Source organism: Amblyomma americanum, chromosome 9 (assembly GCF_052857255.1).
Source record: "Amblyomma americanum isolate KBUSLIRL-KWMA chromosome 9, ASM5285725v1, whole genome shotgun sequence".
Taxonomy (NCBI): domain Eukaryota; kingdom Metazoa; phylum Arthropoda; class Arachnida; order Ixodida; family Ixodidae; genus Amblyomma; species Amblyomma americanum.
In genome coordinates, this window is record NC_135505.1 from 15,380,991 (window position 1) to 15,402,918 (window position 21,928).

The window sequence follows — 21,928 nt, forward strand, 5'->3', positions numbered from 1 at the left end:
AGCATCATTTGTTTATTTATGATTCTCCCGAGGTCACCCTCAAGGTCAAGCATCACACAAACCGCTGAGCCGGTTTGACGCCGTGAGGTAGAGCTTGTAGACCAAATGCTGCCACTAGGGGACAAATATATTTATCCTATTAGTCCCACCAGGAAACAAATCTATTTATCTGATTAGACACAAGATATCATCTAGCAAATGTTCTTTCCTACTACATGAAACGCATGCGAACTCATCTGTAATTTCTTTTTTTTATATCGACATCGACATCCCTGGCAGCTTATTTGCCACAATGTTGCCGCATCGCTTAGCCGCGTGTAAAGCGGTGTTTAGCTAGGCCTTTGAAACATGGAAACAGTTTCGTAAAGGGAGTGTCGAGCATTAGCTAGAGCCACTTTCTTCAAAGTTTGTAAAATATTGAAAGGGGTGTTTTTTTTTTATTCTGAAACGCCTTTGACATGTGAGAGTTGTAGTTGCAGCAAAACATTAACGACTAACTTGATAATACTCCCTCACTTCTTAGCCAATTCTTCAGTAAAGTGGCCAAAAATAGCTCCCCGTCCCCTTCTTCGTCGTGACAGGTCTCGGTTCAAGATCCATATGGATCCCACATCACTGCACGTTCGTGCATGACGCATTACAAAGAGTGCCCACAACCCGGTCCACATTAATGACATCAGGATTATCCAGCAGGTAAACTCGCCAGTTTTCATGTATGAAATACTGCAAGGAACATGCAAAGGCACAAGCCGTTGACCCTCTAGACGAATGCGATAATGATGATGATGATAATGATGATGATGATGACGCTTGCAGGCGTTGGTGAGTGGCGGCACCACAGGTTCCTGAGCATCCGCAGGGACATCCCCGCATGAGGATGACGGTGAAAAGTGCATCACCACGGACCCGAGCACCCGCGCCTAGCCGTGCGTGGAATCGCCGTGTCCGGGGAAAAGGGGATCCTGGTGGTTGAGCCGATGCCGAGCGTTTGGACCTTTAAGGCCCTTCGTCGGAGTAATAATTGGTTTTGGGGAAAGGAAATGGCGCAGTATCTGTCTCTTATCTCGTTGGACACATGAACCGCGCCTTAAGGGAAAGGATAAAGGAGGGAGTGAAAGAAGAAAGGAAGAGAGGTGCCGTAGTGGAGGGCTCCGGAATAGTTTCGACCACCTGGGGATCTTTAACGTGCACTGACATCGAATACGCCGGCTCTCGTCCCTCGGCGGAGGCAAGACACCACTTTGGCCTCAGCTTCCTGTAGAATGCGCTTCCGGCCTGACCCGACCGAGGGAAATCGGCAGTCGCCTTTTCCTGTCCTGCCCTCCGTCTTTCAGTTTCCTATCAGCTATCTTACAACTTTACTGTCTCCTCTCTTCTCGGTTTTTTCACTTTTCATAGGCGGCGAGGGTTAACCTTGTGTGGCCAACTGTCCTGTGTTGTCATATTTGGTTATAGTTAGGGTGTACAGCCGGCGTGGGCAGGGCTTGCTAACAAGCTCCTGTCCCGTCCCCTAGTTGGGCTTTATGCTGGGTGGCTGCCACCATCACCGAAAAACTAAATTTTTTAAGGCTCCCTCTTTTCCAAACCTGATCGCTCTCTAAAAAGAGGGCGGAGCGAAGCAGAAGATTTTTTTCTCTAAAAAGAAACACATTTTCAAAGCTTCATGTTATCCACTGTGAATGCGAAAAAAAGCAAGCCCGAATAATATAACCATTTCTTGTGTACAAATGCTTAACAGATGCCTTGGGCCCTGCTTACAAGGGTATCAAAAATGACCAGCGGCGACCCATTTCTTGAATTGCGCGAGAGCATCCAGTGCTCGAAACTCTCAAGCATTGTTTCTATAGGGGACATTCTTGCCTCCGTGACTCCCCACCGATCCCTTAACACAGTCCGAGGCGTTATCTCAGGAAGTTACTTTAGCCATTTAACAGAAGCCGAATTGCTTCAAGGGCTCACCGACCAGACTGTGATTGACGTTCAGCGAATCAAAATCCGCAAGGATAATAAATAGACACCAAACGCATGGCCCTCACATTTAACACCAGCGCTCTGCCCGAAACGATCCAAGTCGGATATTTGAAAGTCAATGTCAGACATTACATACCCAATCCCCGCCGATGTTTCAACTGTCAAAAGTTTGGCCACGACTCACAGACCTGTTGCGGCCGCAAAACCTGCGCGAAAATCGCCTCGAAGGAACATCATTCTGAGAAATGTGACGCAGCACTGCTCTGCGCAAACTGCGAAGGACACCATGCCGCGTACTCTAGGGCATGTCCGTCCTGGAAAAGGGAAAAAGAAATCACCACCATAAAGACCAAAGAAAACATTCCATTTAAAGAACCAAGGAGGCGTTTTGCGCTTACCAACACATTCTCTTTAACAGCAAAACCAAACTTCGCTGATGTGGTGCGCAGGGGCGTAGCACCACAGAGCACTCCGGCACCTGCCGAGGCCACTTCCACCGAGCCGATGGCAGGGCCCTTCACGCCCCAGGCAGCGACAGCGAAGGCTGCTCTGCCACCATCAAAGCAGGGAGCGCCGGTCCATGGGTCGGCATCCCGTATGACTTCCCAGCGTCGGGGGAGGCTTGAAACTAACACAACCACGGCCTCTCCGCTGCTGTTGAGATGATGGATACAACTCCCACTCCGCCTCTTTTACAGCGGCGGAACAGCTCTCTCGAGCGAAAAAAAGACAGGCCTCTCATAACGGGTCCAGAACATAAGTAAACCTTATATCGTTCCATCCCCCCCAAAAAAAGCTTTTTTAGTTCACTGGAACTGTAGAGGCCTGTTGAGGAATTACAGTGACATAACAGATATTTTAGGGTGAATGTTGCCCGTAGCCTTATGTCTTCAGGAAACCAATCTATGTCCACAACATATGAATATCCTGACACATTACAAAACTTTTAGACGCGATCGCGAGCAGGCTAATAGACTCTCAGGAGGCGTCGCGATTGTGGTTCGAAGCGGCGTCCCTGCTCGAGAAATCAAAATCAAAACAAAACTTGAAGCCGTTGCGGCCAGCATTATCAGCTATGAAACATTTACTATCTGTTCTGTATATATTCCTCCACATTTTACATTAACGGTTCATGATATACAAGGACTCATTCATGAGCTTCCACAACCATATTTAGTAGTTGAGGATTTTAACGCTCACTCCCCTTTTTCGGGAAGCGAGCGCTGTGACCCTAGGGGACAAATAATCGAAAATTTTATCCTTACAAATAATGTATGTATTTTAAATGCGGAAAAGGCCACATACTGCTGCCCTATCTCGGGGAAAATGACCTGTATAGATTTGTCATTTACTTCACCTTCTGTTTTTAACGATTTTAAATGGAATGTCATTGACAACCAATACAGTAGCGATGACCTCCATATAATAATCAGTTTTATATCTCTACCGGAAATAATCCCCACACAACCGCGACGCTAGAAGATGCATCTAGCAGACTGGGACCTTTTTAGAGCAAAAGCCACTTTACAAATTATAGATATAGAAAACCTGACCATCGATCAGATAAACGAAAAGTTCACCAATTGTATCGTAACGGCTGCATAATTAGCTATTGTGCAGTCTTCTGGAGTAGTGCGATTAAAACCACAAAGTGTGGTGGACAAAAGACTACAAGAAAGCAAAAAAAACAAAAATAGAGCTTGGGGTAAATTTCGCAGGTATATGACACATGAAAATCTCGCATATTTTAAAAAGGCAAGAGCTAAAGCTCGGTACATCCGTCGCATTGTCGAGAAAGCTTCATGGCAGAGTTATGCTTAATCTATAAACAGTCAAATCACATCTATAAAAATGCGGGAGCAGGTTGGAAAATTAAGCAACAAATTCTCACCGTTCAGAATTCCTCTTTTGACACCTGGTACAGAAACAAGCATAAGGGAACTGGCACACATTTTTGGTGTACACTTCGCTGCAGTTTCCAGTTCATCTCAATCTACGCAGTCATTTATAAGACAAAAAAAATATAACCGAAAAACGAAAAACGAAGACTTCCAATAAGTGGAGGTGAAAAAGAATACAACAATTTACTCTCCAAGAAATAAACACAGTACTGTCTGCCGGAAAGAAAACTGCTTCAGGTGCCGACCAAATACACTATGAATTGCCCGCTCATCTTTCTCAGCCTACAGTAGAAGCACTTTTAAAATTATTTAACAAAGTATGGGTTTCGGGGAAAATACCTGAAGCCAGGAAAAAAGCTATTATTGTACCGTTTCTTAAACCTTATAAACCTCCAACATCTCCTAGCAGTTATAGACCCATAGCCCTTACCAGTTGCCTCGCCAAATCTTTTGAAAGTGTCCTGAATATAAGATTAACTTTTGTCCTTCAATCCTGCGAACTTCTAGATATCCATGAATTCGGTTTTAAAAAGGGATGCTCCACCACAGATCGCCTAGTCTGTCTAGAAAATACATTCAGGGAAGCTTTTATCCACAAACAATACTGTCTTGCAGTGTTTTTCGATTTAGAAACAGCTTATGATACAACATGGAAGTTCGGAATTCTCCAGGACTTAGATGAGCTCGGCATCCGTGGCAGAATGCTGAACTCCCTTAAAGACTTTTTGTCTAACCGTTCATTTATTGTCCGACTGGGCTCAATGCTTTCGAGAAATTTTATTCAAGAAAATGGAGTACCTCAATGCAGTATTTTAAGCACTACCCTCTTTGTTGTAAAAATGAACTCTCTTAGTAAAATATTCCCGAGGTCCGTTATGTACTCAGTCTATGTAGACTACCTTTAAATAGCTTTTACATCCTACAGTATATCAACATGCGAAAGACAAATACAACTGACAACAAATACATGGGCGGATAAAAATGGTTTTCGGTTTTCCCCATACAAATCAGTGGCAATTCTGCTCTCATTAAAACGAGGATTACAGGCAGATCCGACCCTACATCTGAACGAAACCGAGTTTCCCGTAAAAAATGAGCACAAATTTTTAGGTATAACATTAGACAAAAAACTCACTTTCCTGCCTCATATTAATGCATTAAAAAAGAAAACTTCCAGATCACTGAATATAGTCAAAGTCCTTTCACATAAACACTGGGGTTCTGACAGGGCAAACCTTCTAAAAATTCACCGCTCTGTGGTACGATCTTGCTTAGACTATGGCAGTTTTCTGGGTTTTTTGCGCAAAAGACACGACACAAAACAAACGAGGTAGACAGGACAAGCGCTTGTCCTGTCTACCTCGTTTCTTTTGTGTCGTGTCTTTTGCGCAAAAAACCCAGAATGCTTAGGCACCAACTAGCCTGCAAAAACATACTCGCATGGCAGTTTAGTATATGGTTCAGCAAGGCCATCGTACTTGAAACGACTCCACCCAGTGAACAATTTAGGTTTACGCCTTTCAACTGGTGCTTACAGGACGCCACCTATAAAAAGTCTTTATGCTGAAACCAACGAGCCGTCACTTAAAGACAGAAGAGCCATGCTCACATGCTCGTACATTTTAAAAATTCGTTCACTGCACAAAACATATTTCTTACCCCATCGCTACAGAGTGCCCATCTAGAGTACTTTTTAACAATAAACCGCAAGCTACCCGTCCACTGCTCTTACGATTCGAAGACATGTGCCAGACCTTGGCGTAGTAGACATACTGTCAAGCATTTCTCAAAGGCGAGGTCCACTTCCGCCAACTTTCCGGAAATCTGTAATCTCACTCTTACAGACTTCCGTAAAGAACAAATTCCGCAAGAACATATCATACAAGAATTGCTCTTACTTGAAGAAAAATACAGTAATTACGCAGCTTTTTATACAGATGGTTCAAAAACAGACGCTTACGTTGGAACTGCAGTGGTACACGGGAATTGGGATAAAATAGTAAGGCTTCCGCAGTGTGCTTCGATCTTCACTGCGGAATGTTACGCTATTTGTGTAGCCATAGAAAAAATAGTAAATGAGAACCTCGCCAACAGTATTATCTACACAGACTCGCTAAGTGCTGACAGCCATTCATTCTAGAAATGCAATCAACCCGCTGCTTGGCGACCTCGTACACAACATTAAAACAGCCTTAGCTATAACATAATACTCTGCTGGGTACCAAGTCACGTCGGCATAAAGGGCAATGAAAGAGCAGATTTGTGTGCTGCTCAAGCTTGTGGCAAGCAAATAAAGAATGAAAATGTGCCCCATACAAATTGCATGAAATTACTACAATGTAAGGCAAGCAAGATTTGGCAGTCGACTTGGGACAGCGAAGTAAATAACAAGCTACACTGAATAAAACCAGTGCTCGGTGAATGGAAGTCATGTGTGCATCAGAAACGTTTCAACGAAGTCATTAACTGCCGCCTCCGTATAGGCCACTCACACATCACTCACAACTTCCTGCTAACGAAAGAAGACAAACCAGTTTGTGCATGTGGAGATGAACTTACAGTAAGTCACATTTTAATTTCATGTTCGAAACTGGAAAAGCTACGGAAAAAGTGCCTCTTCATTTCATAACCAACGCATCCCTTTTCATACATCACTGCTCTTGGGAGAAAATGCAATTGTGGACATGGTCCGGCATTTTTAGATTTTTAACAGAAGCTGGTGTTCTTAAAAATATGTAAAACATGACCCAGTACATTGCCTCATGCACCTCGGCCACTTTCGCATTCCTGAGAAAAGGGCTGAGGTTTTTTATTTTGATTGGTTGGGGGCCTCCAGTTTTTTCCCAGCCAAGTACGGCTGATGAGGGTACCCAGCCTCCTTTGAAACCTTTAATATATTGTTTTGCTCTCAATACTGGGCAGTCTACACCGCCATATTTTTTATACCTTTGTAAAAATCTACAGAAAACAATTTCTTATACCTTGAGCTTGGCGCATGATATCCTTAGTCGATTATGCGCCATTAAACTCAATTCAATTCACAACGGAAGCCTAATATACCGTTACCAAATTAAATGTTGCCAGCATATTGATCAAATATTGTACAATACCCCGCAATCGGCCAGAATAAATCGGCGGGAAAACAGGAATACCTTTCGTTCAGATAGACCAAGGCCCTCCCAGTTTCCGCCACTTCCCACTAAGGGGCGATGGTAATGGTTTCGCAATCCTCGGAATTCTCCGATGACTAAGCGATCCCGTGGCAAATTGCAAGACCAGCGTAGATTAAGTCTTCGAACACTGTGCCGAATTTATTTGGAATCACACGGGTGAAAACAACCGGTCTAGCGTGGGGAGCGTGCACCGCTCTCGGTCAAGAGCAGCAGAGCTCTCCGGTCAAATATCACCGCAGCGACACCTTTTTCAGCGCCGAAAGCTCAGAGCAGACTGCGGCATCCGGTTCTACAAGCACGGGATCCGAACACCAAGCGCTACTGCATAAACAGTGCGGCGGTGTGCTCCAACTCCTCTTCGGAAGCAGCGCTCGTCGGAGTAAGCCGCGCCAATTGGAAAAAGCCGACCTCCAAATTTCGACCTCATTCAACCTCAAACTCACGCGTGAGGTTGAGGTGTGATTTGCCGACCCCACTCAAAAAATTTCGAGCCGTCGCCGACCTCACCTCAACCACTCCTCACGATGTCAGGTTTAGGTCATTTTCAGGTAGAAGTTTACCTTATGAGGTTGCCCACCTCTGCCCAGGATGCTAGGGGGCCTGGATGTTCGCTCGCCTCCGCCTTCAGGGTGGGGACACCCTCTGTACCACCCCGCGCCGCCGTTTACTCCTTGCGGCAGCATGTTAGGTCCCACGCGCCGCTCGTTTGCTACGTGCTATCCGTGTGGCGTGGTTTCTTTGCGGTTGCGTTGGGACTGCAATACTGCGACTGAGCTGGAAATAGGCAATACATAGCTGTTTCGCTCGTGGTAGTGATCTGCTGGCACTTTCGAGTGTGTTTTATGATAATGCAGCCGCTGCAACTAGACTGCTACCTAAATGTTACGACGGACTGCTGTGTTCACTGACTGCCCTGAAAAAAGGCAGCGATTTTGTTCTTCCTTCGTAGTCGCAATTTAGAGTATAGGGGTAGCCGAATTCCGCAGAATTTTGCTGCATCTGTTGTCCGGACTTAAGGACTTTTTCGAGTATGCTAGCAGCGCGGAGGATGTACAGCGGGCCAAATCTTTAGCTGCCGTGCGTGACGGCCGCGTTTTTCGTGCTCCTGCAGCTTATGACGGAGCAAACTTGTGAAAATTTGAAATCTTAGCAGAAGCTCACTAAGTCCATGCTAAATATTGTGCTTTCCGCAAGTTTTCTTCGTCGTAAAATGCAGGAGAACAGAAAAAGCTGCCGTTGCGCACGCCAGCTAAAGATTTGTCAGGCTGTACCTGCCAGAGAGAACTTTTTTTCCGCAGTTAACAACCACTTTTCTAAACATTGTCCGCGATCCCTTTGTATTATTTTCGCACCGTATGTCGATGATTCTACGCAGTAATAGCATATTTGTCTTACAAACTGTCCCAGGCCGCACTGCTCTGCTGTGGACAGCTCAGAAAACGTCTGAAACCAAATTCTCATATTTTCTAAACTCCCTGTCTTAGTGGCTTGTTTCGCAAAAATATTATCCTGATGGTTTTGAGTTTCCCTCCGGACGGTGTTAACTACACGGTGGTTGGTGATACGATTAACCGACGTCTTGTTGCTTCGTAGTTAGCAACTAGCCTTATTTGAGGACAAATTTGCGGTATCTATTTTGTTTAGTACTTCTTTGCGTTTGTTTTCAAAACATGAAGCAGGAGCCATTAAAACGACTGGTTCAGAAACAAATGTCCCAAAACCAGCCTCTGACAACCACTTCATTTGAATCTCATTATACCCGCCAGGTTAAACTAACAAAGGGGTACCGTGAAGTCGAAAGTTGGACGCAAACACGTATGGTTGAGGTAAATCACAATAACGTGAAATTCTAGATGCCGACCAAAAACAAAAATAGGAAGCAAAAAATAAAACGTTTCGAAACGTCGTGTTCGGTTTTTGTTTTTGGCCAGCGTCTACAATTTGTCGTTATTAAAGGGGAATAGGAGCAACACAGGCCGCCTTTCTGCTCCAGGTGCCGAAAGGTGATTGCTTGCCGCCGCACTCAATAGTTTTCCGGCAAGACAATAGATCTCTCATTAAGGCAATGGTATGGGCTAGGGGGAAAGCGCGTAGAACAGTGAGCGCACGAAAACGATACACAAAGTCCTATCTTTGCTGCTGTCATCAAGAGAGGCAAACAGAAAAGTAAGCTCTTCATCATGTGTGCCCAGAAATACGGGGGACGAATTTGACTGATGCGACTGCATGACGCCAACGTAAGGAGCCATTTTCCGCAGTAGTGATTTATTTATTCGCTTACGTTTCCTCAAAGGCAAATAGGTAGGGGTTTAAAAGCGCTACGAAAAGGAAGCAAAACAAGTCACTACTGGAGAAAAAGGCTCCTTTCATTGGCGTCACGCAGCCACGACTTCATTTTTTACGTGCAGGAGGGTAGGTACGACGCAAGGGTATTCGGCGAGCTGGCGCAAAGTGGAGCGCAGAGGGGGGGGGGGGGGGGGGGGGGGGTATACTGCCTTCGCGGCATGAATAAATAAGTAAACGGAACAAAATGCAGCAACGAGAGCTCCACATAAGCACAGCATTATATATATATATATATATATATATATATATATATATATATATATATATATATATATATATATATATATATATATATATATATATATATATATATATATATATATATATATATATATCCTCTCACGAGCACGGCGGGGGAGGGCGAAGAACATCACCGTAGCCGAGCAGCAGCTCAACAGGCCGTCGCCGCTCCGAGGCGTGCACGACGGGTGAGAGCCAGGAAGCGACGGCTACGAAAGAAGCTTAACTGTGTCTGTCAACGTTGTCGAAAGTGCATATGTCTTTAGTGAGCATTGTATTCTACCGGTTTTCTAATGCTCTTTAAACCATGTGTTATTTCCGTTCAAACTGCATAAGTACTGCTCTTGTGTTTGTGCGTGTATATATATATATATATATATATATATATATATATATATATATATATATATATATATATATATATATATATATATATATATATATATATATATATTCACCGAAGCCAAGGTGCTTAGGGGAAAGTACCTATTGTTTTAATTTGTAGTGCCAATCAATTGGTTTAAAGAAAGTTACTAATAAAGCAGCAGAAAAACAACCATGTCGCCAGTGGGATCCGAACTCACGACCTCCAGTTAACTCGTCCGGTGCTATACCAGCTGTGCAATCGCGACGGCTGTCCAATCTGTTGCATTCGTGGGTATTTATGTCTTGCGTGTAAGCGAACCTTGAGAGCGTTCACCAGCGCCACCCTCGACCAACGGACTTCATACTTATACGCCCCGTGCACCACATATAGAGGCGCCACTGAAAGCCGCCTAGCGGCCGTTTTCGGCCCATCTTCCGGGAGTCCGGTTCAGCGCCTGCCGTTGCCACTTCGAGAATGGCTGAAGTTCGCAGCTGCGATTTCCCGGTTGTTCGGGACCCCGACGAATATTTCTGTGGAGACAGCGAGAGAAAGGGCCGGGCTTTGTACCAGAGCGGGCATGTCCACGACGTCGCAGCCGTCTGGGACAACCCGGTCCGCATACGTGCCAAGTGCGTGGCGCTGACGAGCGTCACGAAGCCCAGCTACGAAGTGGAGCTCGTGGTGAGTAGCCGCTTTGTCGATAAAGTAATCACTTCAACAGAGCCTCTATTTTTTTTAAACACATCTCCCGCACTGCACGTGTGTGGTGAACACACGCGAGTCGCGCGTTTTAAATGGACCCAGCGCACATGCTCATGTACATGTATCCGGTCCTCAAAACATCGCTTCACTGACGTACTGATATGCGCTGGCGACCGGGATACACGAATGGCAGAAGCAGACTAGCGCGCTGTCACAATCTAACTCCCACCATTCCTTTGGAAAGCAAGAACGGGAGGTGCTGCGCATACGCAGGTGTAGTGTCGGCTGCGCTGCCGTGCATGCATAACCCTGACTGCTCATTCTTGCTGCATCGAGATATGCAGATCAGCACAGCGCGCTCCGTTTACTGGTGTCCGCGCCTGTACGAGAATTGCCATTGCAGCGCCCAGTTCGCGAGTCTACCGCCCAAGTAGACACTCTCCTTGTCTCTTTTACCTTTTCCGGCACAGATCTCACATAATTACCTTTCTGTAACGAGGAGACGCGTACGAAGGACGGTCGTTAATTAAATATTTTTTCGGCATTTCTTGCATTCACTACAGCACGTCATAATTTGGATATTAAATACCTACATGCCACACGGGTCCAAATGTGTAAAAAAGAGTTATTTCCTCTTGATACTAGATTCACACATTAAAAAAATTATTGTACCATTGTGGTTATGCAAGGAACATTTAATTGCAGCATACACCATCGGCATTCATGCAAGATTTAGTGCGTTGCTCGTGTTCCACAATATTAGTTACTGCTGAAACTTGCTTTCTGAAATAACAGAGCCTTAATTATGTTTAAAATCTCACCCTTCAGCTGATTGCACAATAAATTTTTCTCATCAATTTTACCTGATGATTCTTGCATACTGGCAGCTTGTGATGAAAAAGAGAGCAATACACATTTTTAAACTTCAGTTCATTATTTTCTTGGCAGGCATCAGTTCCAGACTTTTCACTGGAAGATGGCAATTGCTCCTGTAAGGCAGGACCAGGTGGACGATGCAAGCATGTTGCTGCTTTAGTGCAGTACATAAACAAAGAAGAAAATGCATCACGTACAAGTGGACCAAGAGAATGGGGGAAGCCTTCAGTACGGTCACTGGGGACGTATAAAAAGGGAGCTTGCTTGGATGGTTTTCTTGGAAAGACGGTTGAAGACATTGAACCAATGGCACCAGCAGTACCGCCGCCTCAAGATGCAACTGCTGTAGCCGCATTACTTGATGAACTGTGGGACCATAACTGCTCACTCGTTACAGCCATCAAGCATGAGCTATCTGTGAACATCGTTAAAGAACCAGTTGAAGAAACAATTGTGTATGGGCCACCAGTGGTGCAAGGCAACTTGCGAAAGTCTGGTCTCTACCGCTGCCTGGCAACCAATGAAAACAACGACGAAGATATGAGTTACTACATGGCCAACATTGTACAAACTGCTGAGCAAATAGTAGAAACTGAAAGAAAAACACGAGGGTCAGAAAGAGACTTCCTGCAATGGAAAAAAATGCGGGTATGCCGTATTTCAGCCAGCAGTCGGCCGCACAACATACTGAAATCAAGAAAGGAGCGCCATATACTGGCTGAGGAGTTCTTGTCCGAACGGTCATTTTGGTCATCAGCAACAGCGTATGGGAATGCCCTTGAAGAAGAAGCCATAGAGTCATTTTCGAGGCAAATAGAAGCAGAAGTCCACAAGTGTAGGCTTGTGATTATGCTGGAGCAGCCTTGGCTGTACTGCACACCAGATGCTATTGTTGTACAAGGCCCTACTGCATCGCTTCTTGAAGTGAAGTGTCCCTACTCGTGCAGAGACAAACCTATTGTAGATTTTGAAAACACCATATCTGGTGTTCCATACCTGGTTTTCCAAGATGGCAAGTTGGAGCTTAAGCGTACACACATGTATTACACGCAAGTTCAAGTTTCAATGTATGTCCTCGGTTTAGAAGCGTGTTTCTTCTATGTGTACTCGAAACAGTAGCACATTACAGTCAAGGTACCAATTGACAACGCCTTCGTTGCACAGGCTGTTCCGCAGCTTGAGAACTCCTATTTTAAGTATTTTTTACCGGCACTAACAAAAGAAGTGATGCCCACTTTCAGGTAAACTGGTGTGTATTCTTCTGTCCATCAGAAAAAGATTTCAATTCAGTGTTGGATATTGTAATAGCGCGTGGTCGCGATGAGCACGCATTATCAGCGCGCTATCAGCCGCGGAAGCGTCGCCACGGTTTGGAGTGCGTGACGTCACCTTATGCTATATACGTGTTCTGTGCCCGTGAATAAACGGCTTTTTGTTCCCAGGATGCCAGCGTGATAACTTACTTCAGATATTAATGCAAGTGCATTAGAGGGACCATGGCGAGAAAACGTGGTGGGGCGCCACGCCAACAACAGTGATACATGGCCACGATGCATGACCCTGGTGCATGGAAAGGAATAAAGCGCAGGAATGACGGAAGCAGTCAAAATGAAAAGTGTTGCAGAAAAGACAAGACAGTTTTCAACATCATCCAAGCAGGTTTGAAGACATTGGTGGCTTTTTTAGGGCTTCTGTCAAGACAGGACAAGAACTAAATCAGCGTGGAAAATGTAAACTAGAAAACGATTGAGTGCCACTGATGAAATCTAGGGACATAGTGTCAAGACTATTTTCAACACTAAGGAAGTAAGCAAGGAACGAGCACAATGGAAAGGCTAAATAAAAAATAATTTCTTGTAGACATTGATCCCTCGGAGAAATGAGATCTTTTTACCAAAAGTTGCATACTTCATCTTAAGCATGGAATCAGCATTGTCTGGTTGCTTCACTTCATAAAAAAAATCATACGTTAGCCACGTTTTTTTATAAATCAACAAAACAACTAATAGATTATCAAACATATACCACAGCCACTGTATTTACAGTCTAGAGCACTGAACATGCAAGTGCGCTTTCCTACAACTGGATAACTGGCACCACAAATCACTGCCAATGAGCTCATAAGATAGAACAAAAAAGGGTGAGGTGTTTTTATTCAATTACTTGAATGTATGGGGCAGAAAAAGTGGGCTTTTCGTAAAAGCAGTTTGACAAACTCAGTTGCCCTTCAGCTCTCATTGTGCACATACTGCAGAAAAAGTATTTGTACACATAAACTCAATGTGAAACGCAGAGCACCAAAGATATGCTTCAAGATGTTCTGAATGCATATGACAGCCTGAAGCGGTGAGTACTTAAGCAACTCCGAGTAACAAAGCAATCGCACTTCAAGCTGAAACAAAGGAGTGCTCGATGAATTTAAGTCCCTACTCTGCATAGCATCACACGAGAGTGATGTCTAGTTTCTGACCACCTGAGAGAAGTTTGGCAACCATGGCAGCTGTATGCACTCTCTCTGCCTGCCCATTAGTTCACAAGTATCCAAAATGTGGCACATTTGTGTTCTAGCTCGAACTGGACGACCCTGGACATATTGTCCGCCTGACTGTGCAATCCACCTGCACAAAACATGCCAAAGTATCTCTTGTATTTAAAATAAAATCTGTAACTGTTACAAAAAAGTCACGCTATAAGTTCAGTCGGGGAATTAAAAGATAGCAATGATTGTTAGTTGCCATGGTCACTCGGAAAGTAAATGAAAACAGGATTCTCAACAGGGTAAACCAAAACCTGAATTTTTAAAAATATACATACTTTGACAAAAAATCTGCTTATTTACAAATTTGGTTTGTGATTTATGGGGGTTTAACGTCCCAAAGCGACTCCGGCTATGAGAGACGCTGTAGTGAAGGGCTCCGGAAATTTCGATCACCTCAGGTTCTTTAACGTGCACTGACATCGCACAGCACACGGGCCTCTAGAATTTCACCTCCATCGAAATTCGACCACCGTGGCAGGGATCGAACCCGCGTCTTTTGAGCCAGCAGCCGAGCGCCATAACCACTGAGCCACCGTGGAGGCTGTTACCAAAAATGTAGCTATGGCTGCACTCCAGAGATCTTGCTGAGACATACATACTCGCATTGCAAGGCTTACCTACTTTTAATGGTATTTTTTTAAATGCCTATATCAGTTATGCAACCTAAGTATAAATGGAAGTTGCGTGCTCATTGTGCTCTCACACAGTCAGGTTTCTAGATTTGTGTAGTAATAGGATCACTGAGCAGCCTAAGTTTTTCGTGTCTCGATCAGATCACTGTTCCCAACAGTCAAACAAGTCCCAAGTTTCTCGATGTTTTTCAATAGATGTTTCAAAATTTTGACAAAGAAATGTATCCTGTAATGCGTACCTTTTACTAACCACATCCTACGTGCAACAATTTCGATAGAGATACATGAAGAAAGATCCTAAAAAAACAACTCCTGATTTCTTGCAGTAATAAATGGTTTTTTGCATTCATGGTAATAACCAGCCCTCAAAAGAATATACTTGCACTGTAACGTCATCTCAGTCTATTTTGTACATGGTGAACATGACAGCTTGCACATTACCACATTAATCTTTAGCTTTAATGATTGGGCTGTGTAAGTTTGTAAGCACACCGCACATATCAATTATTTTTGAGACGTGAGGAAGCAAATCAGCAAACAATTTTCTGACAATATCCTGAAAAGTTTCATACGTTGAATACATCTTTCAACGTGTATTCTTGCACTTGCCACTTTGTATGAGGTAAAAACTTCCTCACGAGTAAAAGGCTGGTTTGGTCGTGCAAAAGTAGGCATCTGAAATAGCACGCCTCGTTCCACAAGTGCACTTCTGATTTGAGGAAAGCCCTTGTCAGCAAGCACAAGATCTCTTGGGCTAAGCAAGTGCAAAATGCCAGAATCAGTTGTTATGAATGAATCGGTGGCACGGCCCCCATAAGGCCTTGATAAGAAGCTGATAATTCCGCTAGGTGTTATTCCTACAAGAAATTTTACAGTGTATGTGCCTTTATAATTAGAAAACATCAGCACTTTCTCATGTACAGTGTTTGGTGCTGAGCAGAAAACCTCAGTGCAATCTATAATGACTCGACATTTTGCATACTCAGGCTTGAAACATTCAAGCATCATGAGCTCAATGGTTGATCGTGAGGGCCAGTAGATAAGACAGCGCATTTTGGCATGTTAAAGATTCAAAATCAGAAAAAAAATGTCGTGAACAAGTTGTCCTATGCATACCAAAAAAGACCGCTAAAGCCGAATAGGAAAGGTTGAGCTTTAGCTTCATGAGAAAGAGGAGGAGTTTGTTTGATGCATTTACAATTTCCTCTTCCCCACTGACATTAAGCGCCTCCACAACAATGCTCTGCAATTTTGAAAATACTGGCAGTGACACACCAGCAATGGATTTTAAAATGCCTGAGGCCTTTTCACTGGAGCAGGCAGATACACTTGGGTAGCCTCGAAAGCTACAGGTAGATTTCAAGCTGTCGATGTTCATTGGGTCACACGCGCTGCCCCTGACGCCATAGGAAGGGCCCCATGCGGCATCCTTTGTTTCCTTCTTGCTAGGAAAGGTAGCCTGGAAGAAATTACGCACACAATCATTTGAAGCCGTGCTTATTAGAGGGTAACAAAGCTATTTTATGTACACATCTGCATTAAATATTGCTTAAAGATTATTGCAGTGAATAATAACAAAACTGAAAATGTGCTTAAGATAAATACTAACACATAGTTTATTTCCCAAATTGAAGTATTTTATCTATCATACACGCTAGCTGCTATCTCAAAGCTGTACCTACAAAGACCAACACCCAGTCCACACTTCAAAAAATTGGAGCGCTGCAGAAAGGTATCAACAAGAAAATATATGTAATTTTAGGTACAAGTCTATTCAGGTGCAATGAAATTACAGCAAATCTGCATACTAGTTCCCATCCTACCTGTGTCTCAGCATTGCAATCTTGCATGCAGCAAAGGAACAGACTCGGCATATCTGGCTCCAAGGTCCAAGTACAGGGGCCTGTTTGTGTTTCTACCTGCATTCATTGAAAGGCACAGTCACTTCTTTTTTGTTCAAAATTTCCTCCCCACAATACACAATGCAGTCATGCTGTGAGTCGTAGTGCTTTGTTAGCACCAGTATAAACTGCAATCTATTAAAGAAAAAATATGAATGACATATATGCAAATGACCTGAAAGAGTGCTGTAATGATTATTGAAGACTTCTGGTGTGTTATGTTCACTGATACAATGTTTTAAAAATGTCTTGGGCAACTTTTCTAGATAACAACACAACTGAAAGCACAAAATGTGAGCATGATATGTGCAAACTGATACAAAGAAAGAAACCAATGACTAGAACATCGTCATGTCCATAGACACACGCATATTAAGGGCAAGGAAACTGAGAGAAAGCATTAAATCTAGCTTGCCAGAAATTTTAAAGCTTTGTTTGTTGTTCAAGTCAACACAGAAATTTGTAAAATCAGCTTAGTAACGTTTATATTGTGAAAGCTTTTCAGGATGGGTATGTGAAGAGACATACACTTATGAGTCCATTTGTGGAATCGTAGCCTTCTTCATCAGTAGCCACTTCCTGCACACAGCTTGATGTGGGTTCTTTGCTCTGTTCACGTGACCGCAACCTGGATTAAGACAACTCTTTAAGGATTGTTACACTGTGAATCAATATTAATTGAGAAAAGTCATTACCTAGATAGAACAAGCAACAAAAATTGCTCTACAGGTAATGAATCTTCGGATACTATTGCTGTATTTGGTCTAGCACTAGTTGAGTCAGTTTCATACCAGCTGCATAGTTAAAACCATGACACAATGCGTAGTTATAATCCTACCACCACAACTGCTAGCCACTAGGACCTACAGTATGTAAAACAATCATAAAATTTCCAGTATCGCCTGCCCTGTTTGGTTCTCTCTGTCACAGTTCATTGCAAGTTCCGTTCCATTCACATTTAATAATGCCAGCCACAAAGCACACCATTTGATTAAAATTTTTTCGCTAGTTCATCTTACCTTTCATATCTGTAAGCAGAAGGTGTCTTGGTGCGTCTGTATTCACTTGGAAATAGGGTGGGTAGATATGCTGGACTCCGAGGGTCTTTGGATTTCTCACCATTTACAAAATGGTTGCTGCAGATCCTGCTGTGTTTGGTCGGCTCCCACAGGCTCCCGTCTTTTCTAATAAAATTATGACAGAAGCACACATAAACACAGCCATTACAGCAAAAGGGAATAAATTGTTTGGTTTATGGCTACATGGGCAATAAGGGTCCCCGTAGCGGAAGACTTCAGATTAATTTAGCACCTGGAGTTCAAAACAGTTTGCTGTTGGGCTAGCGGGTACTTTGACATCATATCCATTTAATTTAACAGCACAGGACAGCGTGTTCGTCTTTTCTTTTGTCCTGTCCTTTGCGCTAAATTAAGCGATTATGATGTTACCTAGGGGTCTTTAACTTGCGCTGACATCGTACAGCCAACGGGCATTTTTATTTATTTCGCCTGCATCGAAATGCCACCTCCGGCGGCGGGGTCCAACCCATGTCCTTGGGATCAACAGCCGAATCCACAGGTATACCCCGGCGGGAGAGACCTGATAATGCAATGTGCTGTCCTGCCTCTAGACACAATTAACTACAAAAAACGGACACAAAATCACTGCAAGCATGTGGTCATCGCGTCACAAACCAAGCTCAGACCACATGCATGCAAAATGAGCAGAGGTCTTGCACGCGGTAGCAATCTGAAGTTTCAATGCGCGAACACACAGGCCCAAAACATCAGCATGCGGAAAATGAAGATCAAGCTTCTAGCGATAGCGAAACTATCTCCATGACGCCGAGACACAGTCATGCAGGGGACAACATACGCAGCATGCACATATCCTAATCGAAATAAAGCACATTATCACGGAGCAGACAATACCCACAACGAGTGCATTAAAATTATCGCCATTAAAAAAGCAAACGTTTCAACACGAAAACACAGAGGCGCGAAAAATATCAACATGCGAAACTTTCGAGCGATAGCGGAACTATCTCGACAGTAACACCAAAATGCACTCATGCAGGGGCAAATTACACACGTATACCGTCAACAATTGAGCGCATAATCACGGTGCAGGCAATACCCGTAACGAGTTCTTTCAAAATACCACCACCAAAGCAACAGCGCCCTGCACATGCCCTAGCTGCGATGCGCAGTCAAGACAATTGCTTACCAATGTGAACTTGAGTTGCAGCGCAGCATGACGATTTATGATGAGACGACGACTATCCCAAACACTTCCTAGCATCATTAAAAAAAGAGGCGTGAATAAAAAATTTGACGTTTTAAAGTAAATGGAATCAGTACCTCACCTCTGCCGTCGAACAGCGGCGATCCATTGCTGTCGTCGCTCCCGCTCATAGGGCCGCGCTGGGAACGAGTAGAATCGCGTCTCCGGCGTATTTTTATATGTGTTAGAGCAACCAACCACACAACGGTTGTTATTGGACATCCCTACGGGGTCCTATCGCAATGAAGATGCTCGGACAAACCTTATTTCAACGAAGAAACTATCGAGAAAGATAAAGCCACGTCGCAACAACACAGAAGCGACCGGCAAACGGCGCGCTTCACTCCCGGAAGTTGGGAGCAAAGCCGCCACCTATGGCGCGGCCGTCGCTTTGCACGCCGCCTATAGCATCCCCACAATGCCCAATGTTTCATTATCCCGGCATCTCTTCGCCCTTTTGCTATGAGAGACTGTTCGTGCTTTTCCGTGTACATATGCCCTTCGTTTACCCATACCCCGAGATATTTGTATTCGGCCACTCGGAATATTTCATGGCCTTGTATTGTAAGCTACTGATCAGTTAATTGTACCTTTGAAAACCATCACACCTGACTTAGTTGCGCTGAAACTGAAACCTAGACTGTCTCCTTCGTCTCCACAGCAATTCATCAAAGTTTGCAAATCTTCCTGGCTATCTGCTAACACTACAATATCGCCCGCATACATTAAACCCGGTAGTCGTTGCTCAACAACCTTTCCGCCTAATGTGTACGGCAGATCATAACCTAGATTGCTTCCTTGTAGCCTTCTTTCCATACTTATCATATAAAGCATGAACAGCAGAGGTGATGGTGGACAACCTTGCTTTATACCTTTATGTACGTGAACAGTGGTCGTACTCTTAATTTCTTCCCATGTTATTTCAACTTCATTTTCTCGATATATTTCCTGTAGAGTGTTCACCAGCGCCACCCTAGACCACAGCAGTGGATGTAGCATGTCCTGTAATACTGCGAGTGTGACGTCGAACTTCATCTAACAGCGAGGACGGAAACTGTGCGAGAACCCTCGTATGCTACCTATCGAGACTGCCAGAAGCGAGACTTTCGTTAAGCTATTAGCAGACAAGGCAAATGAAAATAGGGGCTCGTTTGACAAACATATTGTCACGTAGTGGTGACGGCAGTCGAAGCAGCGATGAAGACGGACGAAAGGGTCTTCTAAAAGAACTGTTTATTGGGCTGACTTGCACCCAAAATGGACTGAATCACTCGGCGGCGGCGAAGCGACAAGCGTGCTCGGCGGTCGTCGAACAGAATGCCCCCCGCTGTCGGCCGTGCTCAATTTAAAGCTGATAGCGAACATTCGAGATAAAGGGCGCGAAGTTACTAGAACATTCCGGAACAACGTAGAACAGCTTTGCCTGGCTGCGATCAATCGAGATAAATCTAGTCGCGTCTTGCGTCGCAAACAATGCGATAAGGTGGTGTCGCGGCAGATTTGAAAAACGAACAAACACTGCAAATATTGGCGGCATTACTCCCCTCTCAAAGAAGCATCGACCCGATGCATTAAAACAAATAATGCGACTAGTAAGGGAAAAAAACAGATCTTGCGAAAATAGAGCATGGAAATGCAGCGGCCTTTAGCGCGCATAATACGGCTTCAGACGGACTACATGGACAACTTCTGGTCGTACGCGGCGTCGCTGGGATGCAGTCATTGCGTCAGGGATGACTTCATAATCCAGTTCACCTAGCCGACGAAGAGCCTTGTACGGGCCGAAATAGCGGCGCAAAAGCTTTTCACTCAATCCACGGCGGCGAATGGGCGTCCACACCCAGACTTGGTCTCCTGGCTTGTATTCCGCGTTGCGTCTTCGTAGGTTGTAGCGTCTGGCGTCGGACCGCTGCTGATCTTTGATCCGTAATCGGGCAAGCCTTCGAGCTTCTTCTGCGCGTTGAAGGTAGGCGGCAACGTCGACGTTCTCTTCTTCTGTAACGTTGGGCAGCATGGCGTCTAGCGTGGTCGTGGCAGCCCTGCCATGGACGAGCCTAAAAGGCGTCATCTGGGTGGTCTCCTGCACTGCGGTGTTGTAGGCGAGGACAACGTAAGGCAGGATGACATCCCAGGTTTTATGTTCGGCATCGACATACATAGCCAGCATATCGGCGATGGTTTTGTTCAGGCGCTCGGTCAGTCCGTTGGTCTGCGGATGGTATGCAGTTGTCCTCCGGTGGCTCATTTGGCTGTAGCGCAGGATGGCTTGCGTGAGTTCCGCCGTAAATGCTGTTCCTCTGTCCGTGATGAGCACATCGGGGGCGCCGTGTCGAAGAAGAATGCACTCCACGAACAATTTGGCCACTTCTGCTGCTGTTCCGTTCGGTAGGGCTTTCGCCTCGGCGTAGCGGGTCAGGTAGTCGGTCGCTATGATGATCCACTTATTTCCAGATGTTGACGTTGGAAAAGCGCCAAGCAAGTCCATGCCAATCTGCTGAAAGGGTCTTGAGGGAGGTTCAATGGGGTTCATAAATCCTGCTGGTCGTGTGGGAGGAGTCTTTCGTCGCTGACAATCTCGGCATGTTTTCACATAGTGTGCGACATCGGCAGACAGTCGGGGCCAGTAATACTTGTCTTGAATGCGGCGGAGGGTGCGAGTAAACCCGAGATGTCCAGCTGTCGGCTCGTCGTGTGAAGCCTGTAGAACTTCTTCGCGGAGACAAGTAGGTGCAACAAGGAGGTAGGCTGTTTTGTTCGCTGTAAAGTTCTTCACAAGGACCTCATTCTGCACACAGAAAGAAGACAGCCCTCGCTTGAATGAAGCGGGGGGTGAAGAAACCTTGCCTTCCAGGTACTCGATGAGGCCTTTTAGGTTGGGGTCCGAGCGTTGCTGCTGAGCAAAAGAGCTTGCGCTGATGGGTCCCAGGAAGGCGTCCTCATCGTCGTCCAGCGGCGGTGCATCTACAGGGGCTCGTGAGAGGCAATCGGCGTCAGTGT

The 21,928-nt window shown here is 44.8% G+C and overlaps 1 long non-coding RNA gene across 1 annotated transcript; it reads right to left on the reverse strand.

The window, feature by feature from the left end:
• Positions 1 to 16,168: 16,168 nt before the first annotated feature.
• On the reverse strand, positions 16,169 to 17,739 carry LOC144103820 (uncharacterized). Its single transcript, XR_013308328.1, has 3 exons — positions 17,668 to 17,739; positions 17,177 to 17,276; positions 16,169 to 16,206 (listed from the first exon to the last, which is right to left on the reverse strand). It is a non-coding gene; the product is annotated as an uncharacterized LOC144103820 (long non-coding RNA).
• Positions 17,740 to 21,928: the final 4,189 nt, after the last annotated feature.